The 27,211-nt window shown below is 44.8% G+C and overlaps 1 protein-coding gene across 3 annotated transcripts in view; it reads right to left on the bottom strand.

Moving 5' to 3' along the window:
• The window catches only part of C7QH11orf65 (chromosome 7q C11orf65 homolog), a 387,959-nt gene extending 361,586 nt beyond the window's left edge, over positions 1-26,373 (bottom strand). For 2 of the 3 annotated variants that reach the window (XM_069640287.1, XM_069640288.1), the window contains exon 1: positions 26,180-26,318. The gene's annotated coding sequence lies outside the window, so the exon portion shown is untranslated. Of the gene's footprint in view, positions 1-26,179 lie in introns of all 3 variants that reach the window. The other variant, XM_069640286.1, reaches the window with a different exon arrangement.
• Positions 26,374-27,211: the final 838 nt, after the last annotated feature.

Below are 27,211 nucleotides of genomic sequence, written 5' to 3'. Positions count from 1 at the left end.
CCATCTAAAGTCTTCATGTGTGCGTTTCATTTCTAAAAAATGTTTCACCATAGGAGCAGCAATCACCTTATTTTTAATGTAGCTCCTATGTTCTATCATTCGTGTTTTACATTTCCTATTCGTTTTTCCAATATATTTCAACTCGCAGGGACAAGTTATCAGGTACACCACATTTTCAGAATTGCAATTAGTCATTTCGTTCAACACCCAAATGCATGATTGATTCAACTTAATTTGTTTGATCTCTTCCGTATATCCACACATCAAACAATAACCGCACGGAAAATGACCTTTGACACTGGGTAAGCCCCACAGAGTGGTCTGTCTGGGTGCTGATGTCTGTTTAACTCTAATGTCATTCCTGATGAGCATGTTTATGTTTTCGCTCTTTTTGAATGCTATAAGAGGAGCTGGAGTGGCTCCATTTCTGTACACATTTTTCCAAGCTTTCTTGATGATACCCTTTATCTTGCAGGACAGATTGGAAAAGGTATTGAACACAATACCAGTTTTTTTTTTCTCCCTCCTTCTTTTCCAACAAGGATTCCCGATTATTATTGAAAGTTCTTTTGGATGATTGTTTTACTAGACTGGCTGGATACCCCTTACTCAACAATTTGTCCGAAAGCTTAGCTGCACTCTCACTGTAATCCTCCTTACGACTGCTATTCCTCTTCAGCCTCAGAAATTGGGCAAAAGGGAGGCTGTTTTTGATGTGATTGGCATGGTGACTGTTATAATGCAGTAATGCATTCTTATCTGTTGTCTTCCTAGAAGGTTTTACTTTCAACACGCCATTGAAGTGAAAGATCGTAATGTCCAAGAAATTCATTTCCTGTTCACTAATTTCTTGCGTAAATTTTAAGAAAGGATTACATGTATTCAGCCAATCCACAAAAGAAACAGCCTCCTCTTTCGTGCCATGCCATAGCACAAAAATAGCGTCTATGTAGCGTAGCCACTTATTTAAAAGGATTAGAGTCAGTGTAAACAGATACCTTCTCAAAATACTCGACATACAAGTTTGCCAGATTTGGTGCCATAGCCGCCCCGATTGCAGTGCCCTCTGTTTGTTTATAGAACACGCCCTGAAATTGAAAAATGTTCTTGGTGAGCGCAAATTCTGCACACCACAGAATGAAACCATTACTGACTGGATGGCCATCTTCTCTTCCGTTCAAAATGTCTTCAATAACCTCCAGGGTAGCTCTCTGCGGAATGACAGTGTACAGAGATTGAATATCCAGTCTGATCAAAAATGTTTCACTGGAGACAAAAGGGAGGTTCTCTATCTTGTTAATAGCGTCCATAGTGTCTCTTAAGTAACTCTCCATTTTTAAGACAAAAGTTCTTAAGTAAAAATCCACAAACTTGGATAGTGGTTCCAAAATAGAACTCACTCCAGATACTATCGGTCTTCCAGGAGTATTAATTAGACCTTTATGGACTTTTGGCAAAATATAAAACACAGGCAGGCACTCTGCCCTGATCTCGAATGAGATAATCATGTTCTTGTTTACTGATCATCTCTAACTCAAAAGCTCTGGAGACCTTAGATCTTATAACTTCCATGAGGTCCTTAGATGGATCATTAGGAATACGAAGTAGCTTCTCTCATCGCTCAGAAGTCTCAAACACTCTTTTACATAATCTAAGCGATTTAGGAGCACTATAGCTCCTCCCTTGTCTGCCTGTCTCACAATAATGTCATGATCTTAAACCAACTTGGAGACCACTGTACGTTGTGCGGTACTGAAGTTGGAAAGATTCGGAATACCACACTGTTCAAGCTTTTGTAGTTCCAACAGAACTTGCCTCTCAAAGACTAGCGATTCTGCTGAAAAACTATTGGAAGGAGCATTAAAAGTCGATTTATTCCTCAACCCAGTACGGTTGAGATTTACATAGTCATTCTCTGACTCAAAAAATTCATTTAGATGCAATTTTCGCATGAAGGCTTGGAACTCCAATCTAAATTCAAACGGATCATGAAACTTCGTAGTAACGAAGTTCAATCCTTTGTTAAGTACATTTTCTTCATCTTGACTAAGAGCATGATCAGAGAGGTTGATCACCACTGACTCCTTGCTCTGCTGCGTGTCTGTATTTGGTTTCCCCAGTCTCCACGGCTGGGCCCTTCTCCTAAAAAAGGACGGCCTTGTCTTTGGCGATTGGGATACCGTTGTTCTCTGCGTCTGCCGGGTCCTTGTGGATTAACAGGACCACCTGAACCTGTACTCCCATCGTCACTAGAGCTGTAGGATGTATTCCGGAAGTGTACCCTTTTTTATTGGGATTTGTAGGACCTTGGTAGGTATTACCAAATTTATACCCATCTAAGGTATATGGAAATATCTTTTCATGACTGTAATTTAGCAAGTCTTTCTTCATTCGTTTGACACGTTCCAATGTGGTGTCATTTTTGAAATCAACTAACTCACTTCAGTGGCAGTATCTATAATTAAGACCAACCAGTCACGTCCACATTTGTTGGAGATATAGCTCCATTTCACTTTGAATTCCTGATTGTCAAGAAACAATCGGGGCTCGTTCCTAACAATGAGTCCTTGAGGTAGAGCCTGATTTTTTAAGTACTCCAACATAATGGCACCATGTAATTCTGTGCGGATAAGGCGTTTTCTAAGTTGTGACAGCTCGTCCCATTGATCATTGCTCTTGCCCAGCACACCATCATTAGTTTCAGACAAAATGGATAGTGAGTCCAATAATTTTTTGACATGTTCCTCGCTATATGCAAGACATTTCTCTGATGTTTCTACAATGGTGACTGAAACCACCAACATCAGTATTACATACAATTTTAAACAACAACACGACAACCTATAATGCCTATGGAACTAGTAACTCAAAACCTTCGAGACTAACAGGAGCCTCTCAACAATTCACTATAGTTAAGGTAAATCCAATACCCCAAAAAGAACCTAACTCCACGGTTCGGGGTTTACCATCATTATTTATACAAAAAGGAGAAAGGGTGCACAACAATTAATCTAATAAATCTCTCATCTGTCTAACGAAGGATGTTAATTATGATTTATAACCATTGGTCCTGAAAAAATGGACTTGGTACATAAAGCATTCTTATAAACTTGACCATTTTAATTCTCCTAAATCGGTAAAACACTACTAAAAAACTTGCTAAAAACACATACAATATGACCCAAGATTTAGACCCACATGGTGGGTATAACAGCAACCTAATGGGATAATTTACATCACAATTAACAAGTAAAATCCCATAATTTTTTTTAATTTTTTTTTTATTTGAACTTTACTCAGTAAAGACTGAGTTTTGTCAAACACCTTCTCGATCTTGCACACCATAAAAGAAGGCGACCAACGAAAGGTCGCACAGCAAAATACCTCCCCTATGAGGGGCTGACCAGGCCACGGTCCGACTCCTAAGCCCTGTCCGAGAAGATAAAAAGCCTCATTCAACAGGATCAAAGACCGTCACCGAAGGACTTTCAGTCCGAAGACTGTTGATTTGTTCAAATACTAAGTCGATGAGTTTGGCCAGAGCCAGGGTCCATCTTGTCTTCTCGCCCGATATTAGTCTATTCCCGAGTTCCTCTGCTTGGAAAATCCACATATTTTCGGCCAGGGAGGGGAGGTATAGCTGTCTGTTTTCCGTTGTGTTGGGACACTCGACCATGAGGTGCTTTAAAGTCTCAGTAGCAAACTCGTTTTTACATAAACGGCAGCGGCTTTCGGCTCCAGTTCTTCTTATAGTTATGATCTCTCTCGTAGGGAGGAGGTTGAGTCTTGCTCTCATGACAGAAATTCTCAGCTTCTTATTTGGAAACTTTACGCAGTACTGGAGAGGTTTTTTCCCCTTGTTGAAAGTGGGTGGGAGATGTTTCAGGAGTTTATTCTCCACCGCTTTTTCTGTTGTCAAAATCCAGTCCATGTCTTCCGTCTTTTTTTAAATTCTTTCTGGATTTTCTTTTAGCTCTTTCTCGGTACATTTAACTTTGCTCAGATCATTTTTTCTCGCTTCCACCCATTTATTCAAAGCCATACATTTGCCTAAATCAATTTCTTCCCGTATGGTATTATAAATGGGTAGGGTGTCTGACATGATGATTCGTCTGTAGAGGCGCATGGCACTTTGATCCAGTGTCGATGCTAATGATATGAGCCCCAACTCTCTCCTTATCGCTGGCATAGCGGTAAATTTGGGTAGGCCTAAGACCGTTTTCCAGAGGTGGCCTTCGATTTTGCTCCAGATGTTGCGCTGGAGATATAGCGCACACTCCGTTCCATAGGTCAGGGCCGGAACAACTTTAGCGTTATAGAAAGTTATTGCCGGGATCAGGGAGAATTTGCCATATTTGCGATCCACTGCTCTGGTTTGAGTAGTCAGTGTTTTCACTTTTTCCCCAGAGTTGGTCAACAAGACTCTTTTCCACACCTGAACTGTCTAATTGAATCCCCAGATATTTAAAGCTGGTTACGATTTCACTTTTTGACTCGCCCAAGAAGAGATTTTTCGTCTTTTTGCAGGGGACTTTCTCTAGCACCATGACCTTAGTCTTCGATTTGTTGAGTTCCAGCTTATTTTCCAGGATATAGGCCTCCGAATTACAGAGTTTTCTTTGCAGGCCCACCTTCGTCTGGTCGATCACAATGATGTCATCTGCGTAGAGTAACCGTGGGATCTCAGTTTTCCCGATTTTGGGGGAAAAGATCAAATTCTTTCTTCGGAGAGTTGATAGTCGCCCAAGAAAGCTGTAAACAGTACCGGTGCCAACGGGCACCCCTGCTTTACTCCTCGTTTAACATTTATCTCCTCTGAGAGCATGCCCTGATTATTGAGTTTAACTCTTATTTTGGTGTTCGAGTGGAGTGCTTTTATTAGCTCCAATATTTTTGCCGGCCAGTTCCAATCTTGTAGCTTCGTCCACAGGCTTTTTCTGTCGATCTTATCAAACGCCTTTGAGAGGTCCACGAATGCCAAATATACTTTAGGCACCCCCTCTTTGACTTTAGCTTTCATGATGTTAAGTATGAGGAGGTTGATTGATGTACACCCATTTTTCTGGAAGCCAGTTTGAAGCTGATCTTTGGCCTGGCTGGCTTTTTCCCATACTCGAAAATGGTTGAGGAGGAGGGTAGCATAGATTTTACCCAGAATGTCCAAAAGGGCGATAGGTCTATAGCTCGCCGGTTCTTGTCTCGGTCCCTTTTTATAAATCGGGACGATTACTGCTTTCTGCCATGATTCCGGCACCATGTTGGTTCTGCCACATTCCGAATAGATAGTACTGATCATTTCAGCCCATTTTTTTGGGAACATTTTCAGGTCTGTGTTGGTGAGTCCATCAGGGCCCGGTGCTCTGGATGTTTTCAGGTTCTGTATGGCTGTTTCAATATCCATAGTATTAGACAGATCGACCCACGTTATCACTTGATTTTGCTTTACCCCTTGGATATCACTGGAGGGGCCGTCAAATTCAGCAGTGAAATATTGGATCCAGTTTTCTTCCGCTACAGCATTTCCCATGGAGGCGGACTGGGGCCTGTTCATCTCTTTTATCAAACCCCAAAAGTCACTTGATTTTTTTGTGTGAAGTTTTTGCATCATCGCCTCGGCATCATTTTGGTATAGAGTGGCTTTGTGATGTTTATGCCAATTTTTGTAGCCTGTATTTTCCTTGCGCCAATTTTCCCAATCAAGCTCATCGTTGGATTTCTTAGCTTTTCTTCGCAAACGACTGACAATTTTTCTTTTTTCTACCACCGTCTTGTCATACATATGGTTGTTCTGGGGCGTGTTCTTCGCTTTCCCTGCTCCTTTGACCTGGAAAGCTAGCAATAACGGTAGGTAGTTTGGTCTTTCTTTCTTGTCGGTCCAAGCCTGATCTTTTACTCTCATCTCCCAGGTATTTCTAATTTTCTCAATGTCTCGTTCGGTTAACTGTAGGCGAGTCTGTTGCTGGTTTACCTCTATCGTCCAATCGTAAGTTTTGGATATCCTAGTAGTGTTACTCCATGAACAGCAAAGAAGGTTGTGATCACTATGGATGGTTTTTTTTACCTCAAAACCTGACAGCTCCTGGATGAAGCCATTGGAGATAAAGATGTAATCCAAAGTTGCTTTGGATTCATTGCGTTCCCATGTCGGACAGTTAATTTGATTGGGGAATAACATCGCCACATTTTGGACATTTCTTTTACTCATAACTTCGTTCAAAGCTTTGCCTCTTTCGATGGCAGAATCCAGGTCTCCCCAATGCACCCTCTGCATGGAATCCCATACCTCGGTACATTTGGCGTTCATGTCACCGCAAATGATGAGCTCGATTTTATCGAATTCTGCATACAGCTGGTCAATTGTTTCGGCGATGTTGTTGCAGAATATTTTGGTAGACATTCGCTGGGGATTCCAATAGCAGTTTATAATAGCTACCATCTTTTGGTGGCCATTTTTCATTTTGATCTTTCCCTGGGATAAAGATGTCAAGATGACAAGCATTTCGTAGGACTGTTTCCAGTTTTTAGGTTCACTCAGTCCCGTACCTGTTTTTATAGCTGGAAGTAACCCCGATGACGGTCTACCTAAGAGGCCTTTAACTGCAGGAGAGATCCGCACAGAGAACCCGTCCAGAACTGGTTGGTGGACGAGCCAGGTTTCTTGGAGGCAGAGAATATCATAGGAACCCATATCGACATCTCCCGGTGACGTGAGGTGCATATGGCCTCTCGTATTCCATGAGCCCAACTTTAAGGCTGCCATTGCGGGTTGCTCGTTGCATTTATCGTTGCAGGTTTTGTTAAAGTCACTGCGACAAGCTAACCCTGGTCGTTGCTATTTGTCATTCTTTTTCGACCAATTTGACATGAGCCACTTCTATGGGCCTTTCGGTTTTCTTTCATCTTCCGTATTTTTCCGATGCTTGTCAGAACTGTTTGAGAACACCTCGGGCGATAGACAGTCCGATCTGGAGGAATATTCAGTAGATCTCTGATCATTTTTGTTACTTCTTGCGGTGTTCTCTGTCCAATCGGAATGTATTTTGGTGTATTGGCCGTGACTTTGGTTTATATATTCTCTCCCCCTCCTATCTGAGGGACGTCTTTTACCCCGGCCTTGGTAGAGTGGGCGTCTGTGCATCTCCTGTCTTTCTCGAGTGTTATACCTTCGGGTTTGTTGGTATGGATCTTCCGTTTTCGATCTGTAGTGAATTTGTCGTTTAGATTTCTCTGTCCTTTCCTCTTCAGGTTCTTGGCACTCCGTAATTCTATTATGTTCCATCAAGGAAAGGCCTAGTTACTGGAATTCTTCATAGACTGCCTCGTCAATATGTTCGATGGCGGCTGATTTCAAGTGTATAAATGCTTTCGCCTTCTTTTCCCTATGATAGGGTTCGACGAGCACCAGGTCCTCTGTCCTAAGCTTTTTTAGGGTTTTCATTTTTTTTGTTATCTGGAGTATTGTTGGTCTGTTTAGAATATGGACATTTTTCTCCAATTCCCTTTGCTCCAGCTTGAAAATTCGTATCGCTTCTTTGGGAACCTTTCTGTTACCCACATCTCTTCTTTCCACTCGATGCTTACGTGGGGTTCTTTGACAGTCTTCTCCTTCATGCCTTGGTCGCTGTTTGGGAGGGGTTTTTCTTGTTTTCTCCCCCTCCGTTTGAATTTTTTCACTTTCCGGCGTTGATTGAAAAACAGCTCCCTGTCCGCCAGAAAGACTTGGTGCAGTCTTTTCCATCTGGCTAGGTCTCTCACTGTCACTTTTATGCTTTGCTGTGTGTATTTCCGCAAGATCTATGAACTTTTTCGCCCCCACTTCTTTGTCGTCATCCTTTAGTTTAACTGACCCGTTATCTGAATAACTAGAGATTTTCATTAAGTCGGTGCATTGTAGGAATTCCTCTGTTGTTCGTGGTGATCGCACCAGGCCACTCGCCTCTGGTTTAGTGCTTGACTCTTGTCGTTTTTTGCTCGCCAGCGGTTCGCTGGGCCTCTGCCCCATGCTGTCTTCTTTAGCCGATATTATGGCTTCCTTTTGTTCATTTGTTATTTTCTTACTCAGATCAATTTTTACGGGATGCGTCTTTTGTGCTTTAGCCTGCGGCCTACCATCTGGTTTATCTTGTGCCAGAATCAGCACAGTTTTCTTTTTTCCATTAGGGTGGGTCACTGGCTCATCTGCTCCTTCGTCTGAGATCGTAGGGATGGTTGAGAAACCTTTATTCAAAGTTTCTAACCTTTCAATCTTTTTTTCCAATGCTTAAATTTTGGTTTCCCACGTTGTTTTCTGATTTGGCAAAATTTGCGATCTGTCTATCGCTCTTTCACCTTGGGTCCCCGTCGCATTTTTCATGTTCTCGATCTTTTTTTCCAATGCTTCTAGTATCCTTTCATACGGAAGTTTCTGATTGAGCATAAGGTCAGCGTTTCCTGGTAAATTGGACTCCATCTTGGCCAATTTTGCCATTAGGTTGGAGAGGATTGCTGAATTGTCTTGTACGTTGTCTTTAATTTTTTCGTACAGCTTGCAGAAAGGGGCCAGTACGATTTTCATTGCCGACATGATGGCAATCATTTCTGTTTTTTTATTTGGCGATTCGTTTTGTAGGGCCACAGCGATTTCGCTGAGTCGTCTCTTTTTCGGTGACAATTGAATTTTGTCTGATCTTCTTGAAGGTGTTGAAGAATTAAGATCCGGGCGTTCCCCTATTGATCTTACATTTCTGTCGTTGTTTGAGGGGTTTCTTTGAAATCCAGAATTCGTCGATAGAGGCGGAGACGCAGCATCAACCCTCCTGGAGAGATGGGGTTTTGTCCAAGCCAAACGCTCTTCTCTATCCTGCTGTATCCGATTCGTTCGGTTGGCTTCCCAGTCGAGATACGCCCCCTCAGAGCGCTCTTCTTCCTGATCATTGTCAGACACGAGGATCTCCTCTATAATTTGAGGAACCCCTTTAGGCGTGGGTACAGCCTAAGGAATCTCGGTCCTACCTCTTGGGAGGTCCTTTACGCCCGCATGGCTCGTTTCAGTGGTTTCTGGTCCTTTAACTTTTTCGATGCCACTATTTAAGTCCTTTGAGATAGCCATGATTTTATCCTGCACGCAGCCATTTGGCCGGACTTGTTTATCTGTTGCCGCTGCGGGCGGCTCAGTTCTTCTCTGTTTTTGTGCCGGCTGAGTTAGGCTTGCTATTGCCAACATCTCTGCGTCAGATACTTCGGTATCGACGCTCTGTTTTCTTTTCTGTTGCAGTGTGAAAAAGGCTTTTAGCGGGCGTGAAAGTAGCGGGTTTGGCAGCCCTTTTTTGTTTAATTTTCTCGCTTTTTGATCCCCCAGTATGGTATTTTTTTGCGCCTTGAGGCCCAGATTTTACTAGTGTGTTTGGTTTGCCTCTTTTTTTTCTTTTAGGACAAGAGCCCATTTTTAGTTGTTCACCGTCTGTTTCTTTATTGGAGTCATCCGGCTCACCTTCAAAAGAGTTTTCACTCTCAGTTTTCACTCTCAGAGGCTTCATTGTCCGAATCCGTGTCCTTATCATGATCGGGAGTTCTCACACAGTCACTGGCTTCCCTCGAAAGCTTTACAATCTTTACCTGGTTTTCCCCCAGGCCTTGCGCCGTTTTTTCGGTGTCCTGCTCCAGTGCGTGGAGCTGAGCTCGAATGGCTATCCCATTAGGCATGGAGTTTTCCTTTGGTGGAACTAAGGGTAATTTGGTCACCCTTATTCCTTCCACTGCATGACTTCTTTCCCCCTCCTCAATGGGTTTTCTGTGTCCTGCTGTTTCCCTTTTTTCTGGTTTGTCCAATATTTTGTCTTGGTGCGCTACCCCCCTTGCCCCATCTGAGTCACTATTGGCACTGTTGGCAGTAATAGCATTTCTCGCTCCAGTCCATCTCACCTCTTTAGATGAGACTGGATTGGAGGGGGGAGGCGTTCCAGGGCACTCACTTTTTTCATCAGGTTGCGCGTCTTTTAGGTCTTTCTCTCCACCGCGACTCAAACGGCTGTATGGGTCCTGCTGGTCTGTCTCTTCCGCCGCACCGGGCTCCTCTCCGAGCCCACACATCGGACTCAGTTCAACATCCCGCGAGACAAGGACGGCCACCTGGATCGATGCGGCCGCCGTCCGCGACGCCAGTATACTCGAGAGCTGTTTTTCTGTTCTCGTCGGCGGCGGCAGCAGCACCAGCAGAGGAACCGCCGCCACGACGAGCTCCCCCGCTTGTCCTCGCGGGTCAGGTAAGGTCGCCATTCCGCTCTGGTATTCTTTGGCGTCCCGAGCGCCATGGCTGCGTCTTGAGGATTCCTCAGTGCCGTGATTAAGGCAGGCTTCGAGGTTTGGTGAGCCGTATGTAGCAATTCTAAGATCGATGGGAACACCGTTTGGGAGGCCCCCAGTCCAGGGGCCGAGTCGGACTTGCTCCTCCTCCGCCTCTTATCAGGGTTAGATTTCCCCTCCGGGTACGCAGATTTTTTCGGATGCGACTCTTTCAGGAGTGTTTTTGGGCTTTTGGAGCTTTTGGATGCTTTAGAGGCTTTCAAAGGACATGCTTCTGGACGTACCTCTGGCTCCATTCTGCTTTGGCTTCGCGTCCGCAGCGGACTGCAGTAGACTGGCTCACACCTCAGGCTCACAGCTCCGCTCACCGCTCCGCTGTGTTTCTCGGCAGAAATAGGCACTTCCTGCTGGTTTAGCACAACGATGTGGATGGCTGCAGTAGACTGGCTCACACCTCAGGCTCACAGCTCCGCTCACCGCTCCGCTGTGTTTCTCGGCAGAAATAGGCACTTCCTGCTGGTTTAGCACAACGATGTGGATAGCTGCAGTAGACTGGCTCACACCTCAGGCTCACAGCTCCGCTCCCATAATTGAGAATGTAGCCCACTGTCTTATATGGAGGTGTTGGTTTTGTTCTGTGCAGGTGGCCTCATTTGGGATCGCCGCGCTCTCTACCCGGGATTACATGGTGGTGAAGAATTTATGTGAAAAAATCTTTTCCCCTGAAGAAAGTTCAAGCATTGAAGATATAAAGAACTGAAACATGTCGGGATATGGTTGTTTGTGAATTTACACTTTGTTTAAATACATAGTGCTTTGTAATTGTTATGGGTTTGTTGAATTTTACATGGTGTTAATTGTGATGTAAATTATCCCATTAGGTTGCTGTTATACCCACCATGTGGGCCTAAATCTTGGGTCATATTGTATGTGTTTTTAGCAAGTTTTTTAGTAGTGTTTTACTGATTTTGGAGAATTAAAATGGTCAAGTTTATAAGAATGCTTTGTGTACCAAGTCAATTTTTTCAGGACCAATGGTTATAGATCATAATTAACATCCTTCGTTAGACAGATGAGAGATTTATTAGATTAATTGTTATGCACCCTTTCTCCTTTTTGTATAAATAATGATAGTAAACCCCGAACCGTGGAGTTAGGTTCTTTTTGGGGTATTGGATTTACCTTAAGTATAGTGAAGTACAGAGTCAAACCATAGCTCAATCCTGTATGTGATTTTAGGGACCATGTTACCCTCCTAGAAATCTAGCGCCGGCTTTAACGAGAATCTTCCATAATTCCCGTCCATTTTTCATAGCTGATTTCCGAGTATTTTTGCCTTCTGCCATAATACTTTTTTTAATGATAGTAAGCGAGGGGCAAGCCGAAACCTGGAAGCCCAGAGAAACCACACAAATCTCTGCAATACAATATTTGTGTTGTCTAGGAGAAGAAAATCATCAGCATACCCCAACATTGGGACAGCCAGCTGGCCCAATCTTGGGAGGAACAAATGATCGGGAGGCTAAGAATTCAAATGCAGCAGAAACATAAATATTGTACAAAGCAGGAGCCAGTACACAGCCGTGTCTTGTATTCGACCAGACATGTCCACTGCCCTATTAAGCTTTATTCTAACTCCGATTCATTGTGCAGTCCCTTAACCGGATTCATTGTGCAGGCCCTTAATTAGCCTCAGTAGACCTAATGGGATGCCCCATGAATCCAATTTCGACCAGAGGCGATTTAAGTCGACCAAGTCAAAAGCGGTAGTGAGATCTACCGAACCCATATAAGTGGACTTAGAAGAGTCAAACCAGGCAAATTCTTGTAGTAGCAGGATCACAGGGCCATTTAGTGCCCACGTCTAAAGCCTGTTTGCAATTGAGATAATCTGCCTGCTTCATTTGCCCAGGCTGCTAAGTGTCTCAGTAGCAAGAAAGCAAAACACCTTGCTGTCTGCGTATATTAGCGAGATAGGTCAGTAGCTATACGCCTCATTTCTAGATGCTTTTTGTAGATTGGGACCACACAGTCAGTCCACCAGCAGGGCGGATATTCAAGTTTAATTGCAATGCTGTTAAATAAAATTGTTAAAGCTGAGGCCCAATTCTTGGAGCCATTCTTTAGTGTGCTATTAATGAGGCCATTAGGGCCGGCTGGTCTTGAAGGATTGCATATCAAAATTATCTCACAAACATCTTCCACTTTTACATTCATTCTCCAGGAATCAGCTCTGTTTATTGGTCCTAGGAGTTTTGGTAAAAGACCAATGTTTTCATTTATTGAATATAACTTCCTGAAGTGTTCCACCCAGACGCACTCTGGAACAGGGTTTACCTGCAACAATACTTTGGACTCCTCCCAGCTGTTTACCAGACCCAAGAAAGCAGAAACTTTTCTTTTAACATAAATATTAAGCATCTTTTCCGGCATCTTTCTGCATCATATTCACTCGGCGCAGCCTACAATAATTTCTAAAGGCCTGTTTTGCTTTTCTCTGCATCATCACCCTTCTAACTGGATCTGCAATTGTCCAACATAATCAAGGGGGACACATCAGACACCCTATCACAAGATATAAAATTAAACTCAATCATTTTGCTATTGTAACTACAAAAATTTAATGTATGGTCTCTGCTGCCTACGTGAAAAATTCTATGTGGGACAAACCATGAGAAAAGTTAAAGAACGTCTTATTGAGAACAAATCTAACATAAGTACCAACAATGAAAGATCACTGGTTTATAGACATGTTGAGGAATGTAAATATGTATGGTTCAATTAAGATTCGAGGTCATACACTCACTTCCAAGAGGTGTAACCTATTGCAGAAATGATCCCAGATGGAAACATAGTGTATTCATACACTAGACTCTTGGGACCCATCCGGTATGAACAAGGATTACAATTTATCATCATTTCTCTAATCTTACTATACCATCATCTGTTCACTTTTGATTGTTTGGAGTGCTTCCTTATAGGTTTTTGCATGTATGAACGTATGTAAAACAATGTTAAAATATTGCTCCAGAATTTAAAAGTCTGCTCTGTCTCGACTCTATTCATTGAGATTTCACCAACTAAATATGGTCTTACTTGAATAATTGTTGAATATCAATTTAATGTAAGATGACCTTCTGGTCAAAATACACTGAATTCCATGAGGAAGTCCTACTTCCATTACCATTATGACTAAAGTGTATCGTACTGGATTGATATTGCCTTTTGGCTGTAGGCAATATTGGTTTCAACCTTTCCCTTCTTGGTGTTTGCACAAAGTCTTACTTTTGGCTGTAGGCAATACTGGGCTCAGTGTTTCCTCTCTGGGGTTTTGCCCAAAGACTTTCAAGTTTGCCACTTATTCTCATTTGTTTTCATACATTGATATTCATTAAATATATTCTGCCTTTATTCATTAAATGTTTGGTATTAAAAAACCTTACATTGTGACAATTTTCTTTCAGGGAGCACTCCGGTGTCAGTATTCACTCTCTGACCACTCACTGGCTCTTCGCAGCAGCTCCCAGCGACATCATTTCACCAAAATGCCAGGGTAGCAGAAGTGGCATCACACGACTCTTGACCTCTGATGACATCACAGGAAGTGATGTCATGTGACCCCACCCGCACGTGACATCACAGGAAGTGAAGGCACACAAGCTTCAGATGCGTCTAACACCTATGTTTCCATGCGCTCTCATTTCAACCAGATATAAGAACCGAGTTACAGAGGGAGGCCTGATTCGTCCACGATCACACATTTGGGGAATTTCCCAGATTCGACGTAGGGCCTATATATGAAGAATATACATAATGCAGTACTTGCAACAGGGTAACTGAAATCTCTAACGCAGGCTACAGCTAGTGTATGAAACATATATAGATCAATGGACACAAAAGTACTCGTTATCTGTGGCATTGATGTGTTAAACAAGCAAACAAAGTACTGGTCTGGGGAAGCGTGCGCTGTCCGTTTCCCCGGGAGCAAAATGCTGCACAAGCAAAGCCTGAAAATTGAATAATTGACCAGGATTCAGTATCAACAGAATTCCCTGGTTATAAATGTATCTATGAGTCAGCTACCACTACGATAGAAGAAACCTATTGTGCGGGTGCAAGTTGAGGCCATCTGTCTCTGTGTGCATTTATCTTTAAGTTATGACAAGCAACCACATGTTGTCCCCCACAACCCAGAGCCGAATCTAACACCTTAATGTCCTAGGCTTTGATAAATGACTCTTCTTCAATCTTTTTTAACGGCGTGAGGTGGGGGGAGAGGGGCTACACTTCCCTCAAGAGTGGGGCTCAATGCATCTGTGGTTTTCAGAGCTCTATTTGCAAGGTGTGTTATTCAATGACCCTCCCCCCCCCCCACTCCCCATCCCCCACAGGACTGTCCCGTGAATGAAGCTTCCACAAAGCCCTTTCCGAGATGTAGGTTGAGTGGGGAGGGGTGGGTCACTCCATGGCTCTCACTTCCGAGACCCTCTGTCCAGCGCTTATTTTCTTAAACATTGTTGCACCAGAGCAGGGTCCTGGTCGATTACCTCACACTTGAATGCGTTCAAGGTGAGCAGAGCACAATCAGTGGTGTAGAAAAAAATGGGGTGGCCCCCCGTGAGCCATGCTGAGGGCGCCCGCCCAAGCTCCTTCACAATGCACAGGGCACGCAACACCCCGGGTCGGGCCGGACAACCACGTGTGCACAATGTCCATGATGATTATGCCGCAGCAGGGGCATGCACCACTCCAAGTGAAAGAAGTAAATATGTTTTTTAATCAAAGCTTACATTTTTCATCTAGTGTAGAAAGAAGGGGGCGATGCCTGGTCCCCAAATATACCAGCCACCAGTGGTGGCTGGTGAGTTGTTTTATTGGAGGGTGTAAATATTTTCCACAAGTATGCGATTGCAACTGAGCCTAGCAACGGGGCTCAAACTAACGGAAACAGGTTTGGGAGGTTCAGGGGGATTCTTCCCTCTGCCATGAGAAATTTCTTTGAATAATGAGTTAAAATGGTGCATTACACAGCACACTTTCTGTGAAAATCTGAGTAAAAGGCCAGACAGTTTGCAATCGGTTTTGTACGGTAACTCATGAAAATAAGTATAATAGATGCAAGTCACCAAAAGTGCACAAGCGCATTTCCCAATGCATCGTCATGCCGGTCCCTTCAATATACTCCAGTATGGCTGTGTCCTTACATTTCCATGCTGGCACCACCAACATATGCTAGTATTCCCATATAAGATCATACTCATGCTCGGTTTGGGGTGTTTTTTTTATAGTATCATTACTGGCACTAGGCACAAAGCTGGCTCTTCCAATATATGCCAGGATTCCTATGTAACAAAATAATTGCGCTGGTTTAGCCATTGTTGGGAAGGAGGCCACTCTGTCCCACCCCCCCCAAGCACTTTAGAGTACGGCAAGCAGCATTCAAAGCACTATGATGGGCCAGGGGGAAGTGGGGACAGTGGTAGGACCCCACCCCAATATAATCAGCTCACATAGTGTAGCCTAGGACACACACAAGACTGCCACTTTGTGTAGCTGTTAGTGTATTTTGCATAGATGTTAGTAACTATCGTTAGGGGACAAGGCCTACGCAGCAAATGCAGCAATTAATGCACTAGGCCCTAATAGCAAAGGTGAGAAAAATCTCCAGCCATGTCTGAGCTCCCATTAAAGACAACCTATACCCCCAACGGCCATAAAGCTCATTCATTGTTCCAACAGTGTTGCAAAGATGATTTCCTACTCAAGAGGAATATGCCCTACAAGGCCGCGATCAGAGACCGGTGCCTGGTGTGCATGTTGTCTCACACTGGCCAAAGCATGACCTGGCCCATCCCCAGGTGACCACAAGTGTTAGCCCATATAACTGACAAAGCCCCAAGATCCCTGAATTCCATGGCACCAGTTGACCTTCGATCACCAACCCTAAAGTAACACGTCTTGAATGTTAAAAGAGAACAAACATTGCACGTCTTTGAGCTACAATCATACAATTTGTATTGCGAGGTGCTGGGAGGGATAAATGATAGTTCAAAACGAGGGTGGATACCTTGGAGCCAGATGGCGCAAAGGGGAGTGAGTGAAATGTGTGTGTGAAGGTCAGAGTGCTCCAGAACCTCCTTTGTTCCAGTCTTAAAGCCTGCCAGGTGGACAGTATAATGATAACGTAGCATTGTGTTAGGAGTGTAGTTAATTTGTTCTTTGACCTTCATCAGTGAGAAGAAGATGATCTCCACAGCACCTACGTGAAGGAAGATGGATGGACTGGGCTGGAACCAATGACCTGGCATCCCTTATGGGGCAGGAGGATCCTGTATATGTGCACACCAACCAGCTGGGTGGGTGTTTACTCTATGTATTGCGTTACAATGAGGATGTGTCTCCTCTTAAGCCTCTGTTTGTACCCTTTTTTGGCAGAACGTTCTTGGCAGCAGAGTCCTTTGTTGTTGCTCTCATCTTTGTGTGAGATTAAAACTTGTTATCCTTACAAGATTGACTTGAGCCTTTCTTCCCTAGCGGGTTGTATTTTCTCTGGTGTGAGCGTTCAGGGGTGTGCCTTCACCATTAAAAGTGACATGCCACAATAAGAAAACATGTCCAAACTGGTTCCAATGTATGCCAGTCTAGGCCCATATGAACACTTATCCTTGCTTCATCATAGATGATCAGTTAATAACAAGTCATGCTACAGTAAGAAATATACAGGCCAGAAACGTCAGTCTAGTGAGGTAATACTACATATGCTTGCTTTATCAAAGATGCAGAGTAATACATGTCATGCCACAGTAAGCAATGGCTAGACTGGCTATACCAAAATGCCGGTCTAGCCAGGCAATGACACACATGGACTTGGCTGTGCCTGAAAATACCAGTAAAACATGCAAAGTCAATGAAGGATGTGTAATAAATGTTATAGTGAGCCCCAGTCTCCCAGGGCGCCACACACGCGCACACACACACACACACACACACACCCTCTTTCACCCATCCATCCATCTCCTCTCACATTTATTGACAATGCATTCATCACACATGCATGCACCCACCCGGCCATTCACACCCATTCACCCACCATTCACTCACCCATATACCTTCCCTCACATACACTCACACTGGCACCCACCCAGAACTATTACACACACAGTCACATTCCTACTCACTCACCCACCATTCACTCACCCATAAACCTCTTACGTCCAATTGCACCACATTCTCCACACAGGAACGCACCCACCCACCCATAACATTCAAACACAAACTAGCACATTCCTACTCATTCACCTACCACTCACAGACCCATACACCTTCACTTGTGTCCACTCACACTGGATTCTCCACACATACACATACCCATCCAGAACATTGAAACACACCATCACATTCATAATCATTCACCCACCAGTCACTCACTCATACACCTTCTCTTACATCCACTCTCACTGCATTATCTACACAGGAACACACCCACCCAGAACATTCAAACACACACACTATCACATTTTCTTTCATTCACCCACCACTTACTGACCCATAGCAGAATCTGACACGTACTTCACGCATGCAACATACACATCTATTTTTTTTTAAAGCCTTCTTAACTGTTTTTCCAGCTTCGGTCTGTCAATCCAGGCCACCCTTGGCTCCTCTGTGCTGCTCACGAACAGGAACCAGGAAGCTGGGCGAGCTTCCTGTATATGAGCCGCAAGGAAGCCAGAGGAGAAGGGGTTGGAGCTGAATGTGATATATGACATGTAGAACATGTCACGGTCAGCTCAAACCACTTATGCCTCCTTCTCATGCTGCAAGCCCTGACCCAGCCTTCACCCTAATGGGTGAGGACAGGGCCGCCCCCCCTCCCCCCAGACCTTAATTTTCTTTAACAAAAACATATTTTTTTAATACAGGGGTAGCAAGGGAGACCACAGGGGTACAAGGGAGACCACACGGGTCGCGGCTCCAACCCCTAGCGACCCCAAAATGACATCCCTGGCGGCTGACTTCACTTGTCATAGTCTCGCGGTGGTGCTTCAGTAGTAACTCTGTCCCTTATCCTGCCTCTCCGATCCTCAGGTAAATGGCGCAGCAGTCTTCGGGTGCAATAGAATCTCTGTTGATCTTCTGTGGATTCTCCAGTCTGCTTCACGTTTGCTTCGGTAACACGTCTTCCTTGCAACTGGGTTTTTCTTTAGTACGCCGTCTTCCGCTGCGCGTACTCTGCAGTTCTTCGGATTCTCACCCGTTGGGATGACTTCTGCTGGCGGGCTTCTTTCCTTGGCTGCAACTGTACCAAGAACGGCTTGAGCTTTCTCAGATACGCCTTACGCATGGTTACAAACTGCTTCTTCCTCTGCTTCAACTTCATTACCACATGACCATGATCTCACCAGCTGGCTCTTATCCTGGGATTAAAATATCCCGCTCAGGTGCTCTAATTGGCAAGGACTACACTGCACCTTTGGATACTCATGCTTCTGAGTCCCCATGACCTCCGAGTTCCTCTTCTTCGTCCCAGTACTTTTGCCATTACGGGAATTGGAGTTCTTAAGAGAATGAGTGATATTAAGTGGTTCTCTTTCATTTTCAATTACATTAGATTGTTCTATAGACAGAGTTATCAGAGAAAGGGGTTTCGTGATTAAGAGACTGCAATTTCACATTAGAGGGAGAGGCTCCCTTAAGGATAGTGTGAAAGCATTTGTCTCGTTTCGGACTCCACACGAGGGCGTTAGCCTGTGAAGCTGATCCGCAACCACAGGCTGTGCATGTAGCATGTACACTCAAATGGACCATACTGAGAAACAGAAACCCGGCAGAGGGCACTACGAGTGAAACATAGCCTGTAATACCTGTAGGATTTCCCAGAGCAGGACTCGCTACTTGATTAATTTTGCAAAAACGGGAGCACCATAGTTTATGACACCCATGGTGACAGCCAAACAAGCAGAGCCACTCTGGTAGCAATTGCTCCGCAGAACGTTTAAGCCCCAGTAAAGGAATCGAATTCTCCAACACCGCGTGGATCCCCTCCGGCAATTGATAAAGAGGCAGACACTTTTTCCCTGCACATAACGCAGGGCAACTTGAGTCTATTGAACAAGGACTCAGGCACGACCAAAGGAAAAACAACTTGTAAACCGCATTTTGTCTTGTTTGTCCATGCAATGAAGCCCTGGCAGATATGACCAAAATTTTTTCTCAGCCCCTGAAGAATTTCCAAGCAGTAATTCAATTGTTTGGAGTTGGAAAGAAACATGTTGGGCACAGTGTACATTTGTTTGTTTCATTTTATATTGAAGGTGTAGTTGACACAACAGAAACAGCAAGATTGGTATGAGAGAATGAGTGGTGTGTGTATTGAGGCGTGTCCATTGTGTACATGTTGCACAGCACAAGTCCCTTTAGGTTAACAATGAATTGGATTGTTATATATATGTAGAAAAGTTTGTGTTTATTAGTTGCCGGTTGTGATGTTCTAGCCTTATTTGATATACAATATCACAATAACTCACTTTGTACTCCGAAAATCAGCAATGGTAACTATATACAGTTTCTAAAGTGGTACCACTAACGTTATTAGATCTCATTAAAGTGCATAAGGTCAGAATGACACACAGATCAGAATAAAGAGGAAACCAGCAGTAGAGAGAGGAAGGAAAGCAAGATGGCTGAGCAATTGGCAGAATACTGGCCCTGTACCACTAGACACAGTTCTGTGTGGAGATCCCCCCACCTGGGCAACCTGTAGAAGAAAGATACAAGCCCAGTCCATATATTGTTCACACTAGACTTTCCAATAGTTCTGCAACCCCAAAGTACCTTGGCCTTGTAGCGTTCCACGTCGGGGAATCGACGGCCCTTCTTGAGTATCTTCCCTTTCAGGCAGGAGTCACGGGTCGTCGAACGTCTGACGGAGAACAGGTCGAGCTACGACGGTGAAGTGGACGCGTCGTTCCTAGCGGTGCTCGTTGAGGGGGAAGCATAAACGTCCTGCCAGGAAGAAGCGTGAGGGGCACCTCGGTGTCGATAGTTCTGGACCGCAAAGAGTTGAAGAACTGTGGCCCAGCAAGGGTGTCGAGTCGTCCGTGTCTCTGTGGTCCTTGGGTGGCAGGAAACCCACCGGTGGATGCTCCTCGGCGCGTCGACGGTCAGGCCTTCTCCAGCAGGATACAGCAGCGACGATGCGGACGAGAGCGTCCTTGGATCAATGAAGTTCTTAGGCAACGGGAGCACGGCGGCTCCAGCCGGCGACGGCGGTCGTCGACAGTGGCGGACAACAGTCCGGGCGCTTCTCCTTGGAGTTCCAGAGCAATCCCTGTATCGAGTCGGCAGCCTGTCTAAGGTCTGTCTACCAGGGAGCTTAGGCAAAGATCAGCTGTGCACGATGGTCCCTTGTAGCTCGGGAAGAGGGCGACTTACTAGGTCCTCTGTGGGTCAGTTCTTGAAGCACAGCCGCTTTCAGATTGCGAAGGAGAGCAACAGCAATTCTTCTCATCCAGCAGGGCTTCAGGATCAAGCTTCAGTTACTCCAGTTACTCATCGTAGTGCACTTCAGCTTCTGAACACTATTCCTAGCAGTGAGAGGTCCCCAGATACACTGTTGATCTCCCATTCATTCCGCTGGGTCACACTCAAGCATCCAATCACGACTACGGGCATTCATGCAGGCAGGCAGCCAATCAGGCACACAGGGCATTCAGACCATTCACTTCTCTCCAGACACTCACAACAAGTTATGTGTATTGGGACAAGTACCGAGCCATTCACCACTCCAAGCTGCATTCATACCGGTTTCGGGCAGGGCTGTCTCAATCATTGTGTCAACCACCAGATACTAGACAGCCACAACATAGAATGTATATTCGTCACACACTCCATTCACCCAGGTCCCACCCACAGGCTTACCCACAACATACGGTCGTTGAGAAGGCTCCAGCCAGTCTGGTCGACACTTCCCCACACTACCATATACGGAACTTCCACCCAACAGCCAGTCAGGGGTAAGGGACATAGGCAGGGACTTCGGGAAGATTAAGGTAACAGGTGATGGAAGGCAAGAGGCCATGGGGGCCATTTTGTCTCCATCCAGAATCTACCGATTCCAATGACTGGGCCTGGGCATCCCAAAATGGAGGACGCTCAGGGCACCAGTCATTTTAGCACGGAGCTGCCACCAGCCCGTACCCTGCTCTGTGGGTCACACACAGGTGCCCAAAAACATACACTAGGGGGACAGGGTTGCACCCCTACCCATGGGTGCCATAAGGGTATCCCATGGGTCTGTTCACCAAAACCAAAAGAGAGAGAGCTGCACCACCAGGAGTCCCACCTGAACTCCTGCGCGGAAAACACGGCAGAACACACGATAAAAAGCACTAAAGGACAAGGATACGGACGCCATGTCCCTCCGATGCATTTCCAGCATCACACCAAGTTAGCAACTAGACTCTGTTTAACTAGTTCTTTATAACATGTTTCTGGAACCTTGATGTTAGAAGGATTGGAGCATTGATAGTATGCCACTAAATATCTGCAAATTATTTCCTCTAAATCTTCAAAAGATGAATAGAGCGTCCCTCCTCGTGGAGTCAGCACATCCCCTGAATAGCCGTCTCGTCCCATGTGATAATTCCCTCTGATAACACCCCCAGGGTTAGGATCAGGAAGCAGCTGCCTTTCCCTGGTCACATGGTAGGACACTTTAGTCTGGGGTTTGGTGATGATTTCACAGGATTCAGCACACACTTTACCTACGTTTTCGGTAAGCTGCTATTGCAGATGATACTTCACTCTTTTATGATCTCTTAAATCCTTTGACCACTAGTTATACCGGACACCTTGTAAATTTTGTATTTTAGGCTACTTTGGTCTACTTTGTGCTTTGAGTTGAAATATTTAGTTCCCTAAAGGTAAGCATGGGTTTCTGCTGTATTCACAGTGGACCTCTTTAATCTTATATGTTTGGTCACAGGTATAACACTCTGTTACTTCATTAGCAATTCCATTGATCATATTTTTTCAGACTTTTTGTGTCAGTTGTTCATCTGAAAAGGTGTACCCTAGATTGTTGTCCCATAGTGGTAAGCATAGCTTTTAGTTCTTTACTTGCAATATTTACCTTCTTTAGTTTGTTGTTAGCTTCTCTTTTTTCATTTATTATTTTTTTCAGTTTTTAGACTCCTGATTTCTTGAAGGATTTGATTTCCTACTAATCAGTTACTTTGATCTGAGTGAAAAAGAGTTTCCCCCTACTTAGAAGGTAAATTAATCTAAATAACCACATGAGAATTTCACATATGAAAACACTGAAATGTTATATAAGATTATAGTTCCTAATCAAATGTCCTTTGTTTCTTAACTATAGAATACAACATGAACTAATGGAGATACTGCCCAGATTTTGCTCCTGAAGAAGAGACACTATTCCAAAACGCATTGAGTGAAATGTTTAAGCTTTGTTTTGCTTACAATCTATTAAATGGTTTGCTTTGAAGATTTTTTTAAACTGTATTTTTGACCTGTCTACATTATTCCTTAACTCCAAACTATTGGTTGTCTATTCCAACATTGTATAGTGTGCATGGGGACGGGAGTGTCCTCTACTTTAGGGCCCTTTTGTACTGGTTTGGTTCAGTTGCGACTTTGGTGCCACAGTTGCTCATTTCTCCCCTGCACCTTCATTGTTCACTTTGTTGAATATTCTTGAATTTTTGTCATTCTTAGCTAATAATAAGGTGCGCTGTACTAGATTTGTTCTCCTTCTCCTTGACCTCGCAGCAGCATTTAACACAGTAGACCACCAGACACTCACTGACAATCTACATAGCTGCATAAGGATCAGTGAGATCATCCTTAGCGGGTTCAAATCATACCTTGGTAATTGCCACCTGTTTTTACAAATGGATCCCTTCAGATGACCAACTCTACCCATCTGCTGTGGAGTCCCGCAAGGATCCATCCTCTCCCCAGTGATCTTCAATCTTTACATGGAACTGCTTGGAACCATCCTTGCTCCACACGATATCCACATCCACCAATGTGTAGATGACACAGAGCTCTAGCTCAAGATATCCTTCTCTCATTGATCCAGTCAAGGATGTTCAGCGATTACCCGGAGCTCACCCCTCCTAGATTGAATTCCTACAGCTGACCAACAACCAGACATCTAGACATGGATCTCTGCTATGCACCTTCAGGGCTTCAAACCACAGCTGGCCACCTGCACCAAGTCAGTTGGGTTGGAAAGGAACAGACACCTCTCATTCAAACAGAACATTTCAATGATGACAAACGGCCTGGTAGCAACTTTCCCTCCTATGGAAAATCAAGCCCTTCATCCCAGAAAACAACTTCAGATATACTGTCCAAGCATTGGTCCTCTCCCTCCTGGGTGGTGGCAATGGCCATTTAGAAGGGCTTCCAGTGACTACTCTGGGTCCCGAGAGGTGCCCTGTATGCTGCAGCACAACTCATCAAAGGATTCTGCAAATTCCACATCATAGGGATCGAAAATTAAGGTTGGATAAGCAGGAACAAAAAGCAGCCCCTGAGTATCCAGCATTAACCAGTTAGAAGGAGCTACCACTGGGGAACTAGTACATTGCATTTCATAAATCGAACTTCTACATAAGATGCAAACTGGACTGGGAAGCCGGATGTAGTTGTTGGTTTCAAGCTAATCAAGCTTTTCTATGCTACAAGCAGGAGCTAAAGAGCTTGCAGCTCCTTCAATATCAAACCCTGCATCACCCCGATCCTCACTGAACTGCACTTGCTCCCGCTGGAAGCCTGCCACCTTAAAATCCTCCTGCATCATCTATAAGATCTGAAGTCCCCAAGCTACCTCACTCAGAAACTCAGCATGTTCAGAGGCATTTGATCCACCAGAAGAAAGGACATGTGCAGACTTGAACTCTGCCGATGCAGGAAGGAAAAAAAACAGAAGACACGCCATCTCTGTCTATGCCCCAAGACTCAGGAACCTCCTCCCCATCAACATCCGACTCACCCCCTTGCTTCTACAGTTCAGGAAGGAGCTCAAGACTCTCCCATTCAAGGAATTGCTCCTCGCTAACACATAGGTCCATATACCATCCTCTCAGCAGCATACCTGAGAATGTGGGGTCTGATCCCCATTGTGTCTTCCCCCGGTTACTTGTAGATCCACTGCTGACAATAGCTGCCCCCCATCCCCTGTTAGATCCACACTCCCTTGTTTCTCTGCTCCCAAACCTTGTTCTTCCCCATATGATTGTAAAGCGCTCTTTTGCTTCCCGAAGCTAGGTCTGCGTTCAATAAATATGCTAATAATAATAAAATGGTAACAAAAGAGCAAAGTCAGCAGACCATGGCTGGACAGAGCACAAGAGTGTCAACAGAGACCACAGCCAGAGTTTCACATCGCCTACACCAAGCATCGACCAAGTTCAAAGACTTTGTATTGGGCTGGTTTGCGTAAAGGGGGAGGAGTGTGGCGAGTTGTCTCTGTGAACTACACCACTGGCTGGAGTGCTGGCGTGCCAATGTCCGGGTGCGAGACACGACTTGCATTCTGCACCTGAAAGCTGGTGAACCCGAGCATGGTGGAGACAGAGCAGAGTAATGGATTACCACAACCCCTTGCGAGCAGTTTTCTTCCGAGTTATTTGTTCTACTTGCCCCAATAAAGCACCTCCTATAACGGCCAGCTCCATTTGTAACAAGTAGTTTTACATTTGAATGCAGATCAAACCAATGTTTTTATTTGAAATGGTCGGGAGGACAGCAAGGTTTTGAATAGCCAAAAAACAAAACTCAAATGAAATTTAGAGGTAAAACGAGGGTCATACACCAAAGAAGTACCTTTTCACATATTGCATGTGTCCAGGCACGATTCTGCCTGGACAGTAGCATTGTTGAATATGATTTCAATGTCACCTGGACCATAAATATCCAGCAGTGGGACTTTATGAACATTAATGCATGTGGGGCCTTATAGTCTTGGATGACTTCAACTGAAGGTTTACCGAGATGTGCCCTCATCATCTGATAGAGAAGTTGTACAACAGAGGTGTGAGTAGTTGGGAGGCTAAAGAGAGGCCTGGCTGAAGTCATAGCTGCAAACATGATCCATTCTGTAGGTGTTTATCCAGTGCTGTTTTTTTCTTTGCATTCTGGGACTTGTAGTTCACCTTTTCCCATTATAAAACCGACTCCAAGTCCCACAATGCAAAGAAAAAAAACAGGGCTGGCTAAGCACCTACAGATTGGAATGGGCCATGTTGGCAACTATGGAAGATGTGTGGAGCCCATTTCAACATGATGTTTAGGGGCCCCCTGCTTAGAGCGAAAACAACCCGAGTCGCATGTGGAGTGAATACATTACAATGGCAACAAAGATAAGGTGAATAGCTGCCGATTATCAGGAGGTGGCGAGAAGGGAGCTTAAACACTAAAGGCCACTGAAAAACTATAACCCCTTCTTTGTCATCAAGTGACTGGTGTTAGAAGGCAACGAGGTGATAACACTTCTGTATATCCCATGTGAAGTGACTGACTGTAGGACTCCAGGAAACGCAGTTTGTAATGCGAGCGCTAAAAAAGCGCACGTTAAGGCGCAGAACGAAAATAGAGAAAGAAATATAACCGTGTTACAACACTACCGGCGGGCAGTATGGGAACAGTTGCTGCAGACCCCTCCCCCCTCAAAGGGTCGCGACCCCTTTCATTTGTAAAGGCGAAAGGCCCTGCCCTCCCTAAAACACTCCGGTAAGCCGGTCAAAAGAAGTGTACATCACTTTGAGAAAGGATCCAACACGCACACAAACCCTCTGCGGTCCACAGAAATCGGACGTTCACAACAAAAATCCTTGGACACACTCCAATCACTGTTACAGTAACGCACCTGGACGTTTGTTTTACTTGTCCACAAGAAGGCGTAAATAACTGGATGAAGTAACGAGCCTGTACTTAGATGTCAGTTGCAGGTAAGCAATCGTTCAGGCTTTGCGGATGTATTGATCAACAGAGTTGCGACCCTGGCCCGTCTTGAGACGGTAGCGTCTAGTTCCCATCTCAGAATCGGAGCATAGCAACGATATTGTCTAGTTCCTGTATGAGAAATGGACCCTAGCAACGCTCCGCCTCCTGCCCATCACGTGAGTTACACGTTACGCTCAGCGATGTATGTCTTTGCTCTACTTCGCTAATCCTCGAGCTGAAGACCACGTGTTTTGTGATTGTTTCAAGGGCGGGAACTAAAGCAAGAGGAAAAGCATGCAGTTGGAAGCAGCCCCCTGGCAAATATGCAGTAACCCAATTTACATTTTGTTAGGACTTGCGATCCTGTGCAGAATACTTGTTTTATATAGAAGGGCTGTTTGCCCTGCCCCGGGTGTTTTTCCCCCAGGGATTTCACTTCTGCAACGCAAATTCGATTTGTCCCATGCAGAGTGTGGGGTTTCTTGTGGTCATGCGCCGAATGGTGGACTTTCCCGTGTAGAGGGGTGGATTTTTTGTGATCTAGTGCAGATGAGGGATTTGCAAAAATTAGCAGGATGGCCCTACGAAGTGCAGACATTAGGTGCCAGTGCTAGTAGGGGCTGTAGGGATACAGAACCAGTCCCTGAGTGCAAGGGATGCCAGGGGGCAGTGCAGGTGTGCAACTGGTGGGGAGGGGCCCTGGGCCTGAGATCAGAGGGTAACCAGTGCAAGTTCAGATTCAGCCAGGAGATCAGAGGGAGGCCCGGCAGAAGAAAAGGATCTACAACCAACTCGCTGCTTGGAGAAGCGACTAACCATGAGGGAGTTGGAGGCGGATGAGCGAAGAGGTTGAGAAGGAAGATATTTAGGAAGAGAGAGTTGAAGGTATTGAGGTCTCAGGCCCCAGAAGGCCTTGTGGACAATGCAGAAGGTTTTGAACATAATACTTGCCGCC

The sequence above is a fragment of the Ambystoma mexicanum genome, chromosome 7q (assembly GCF_040938575.1).
Source record: "Ambystoma mexicanum isolate Mex_15411 chromosome 7q, UKY_AmexF1_1, whole genome shotgun sequence".
NCBI lineage: Eukaryota > Metazoa > Chordata > Amphibia > Caudata > Ambystomatidae > Ambystoma > Ambystoma mexicanum.
This window is presented reverse-complemented; position numbering and strand designations above follow the sequence as displayed.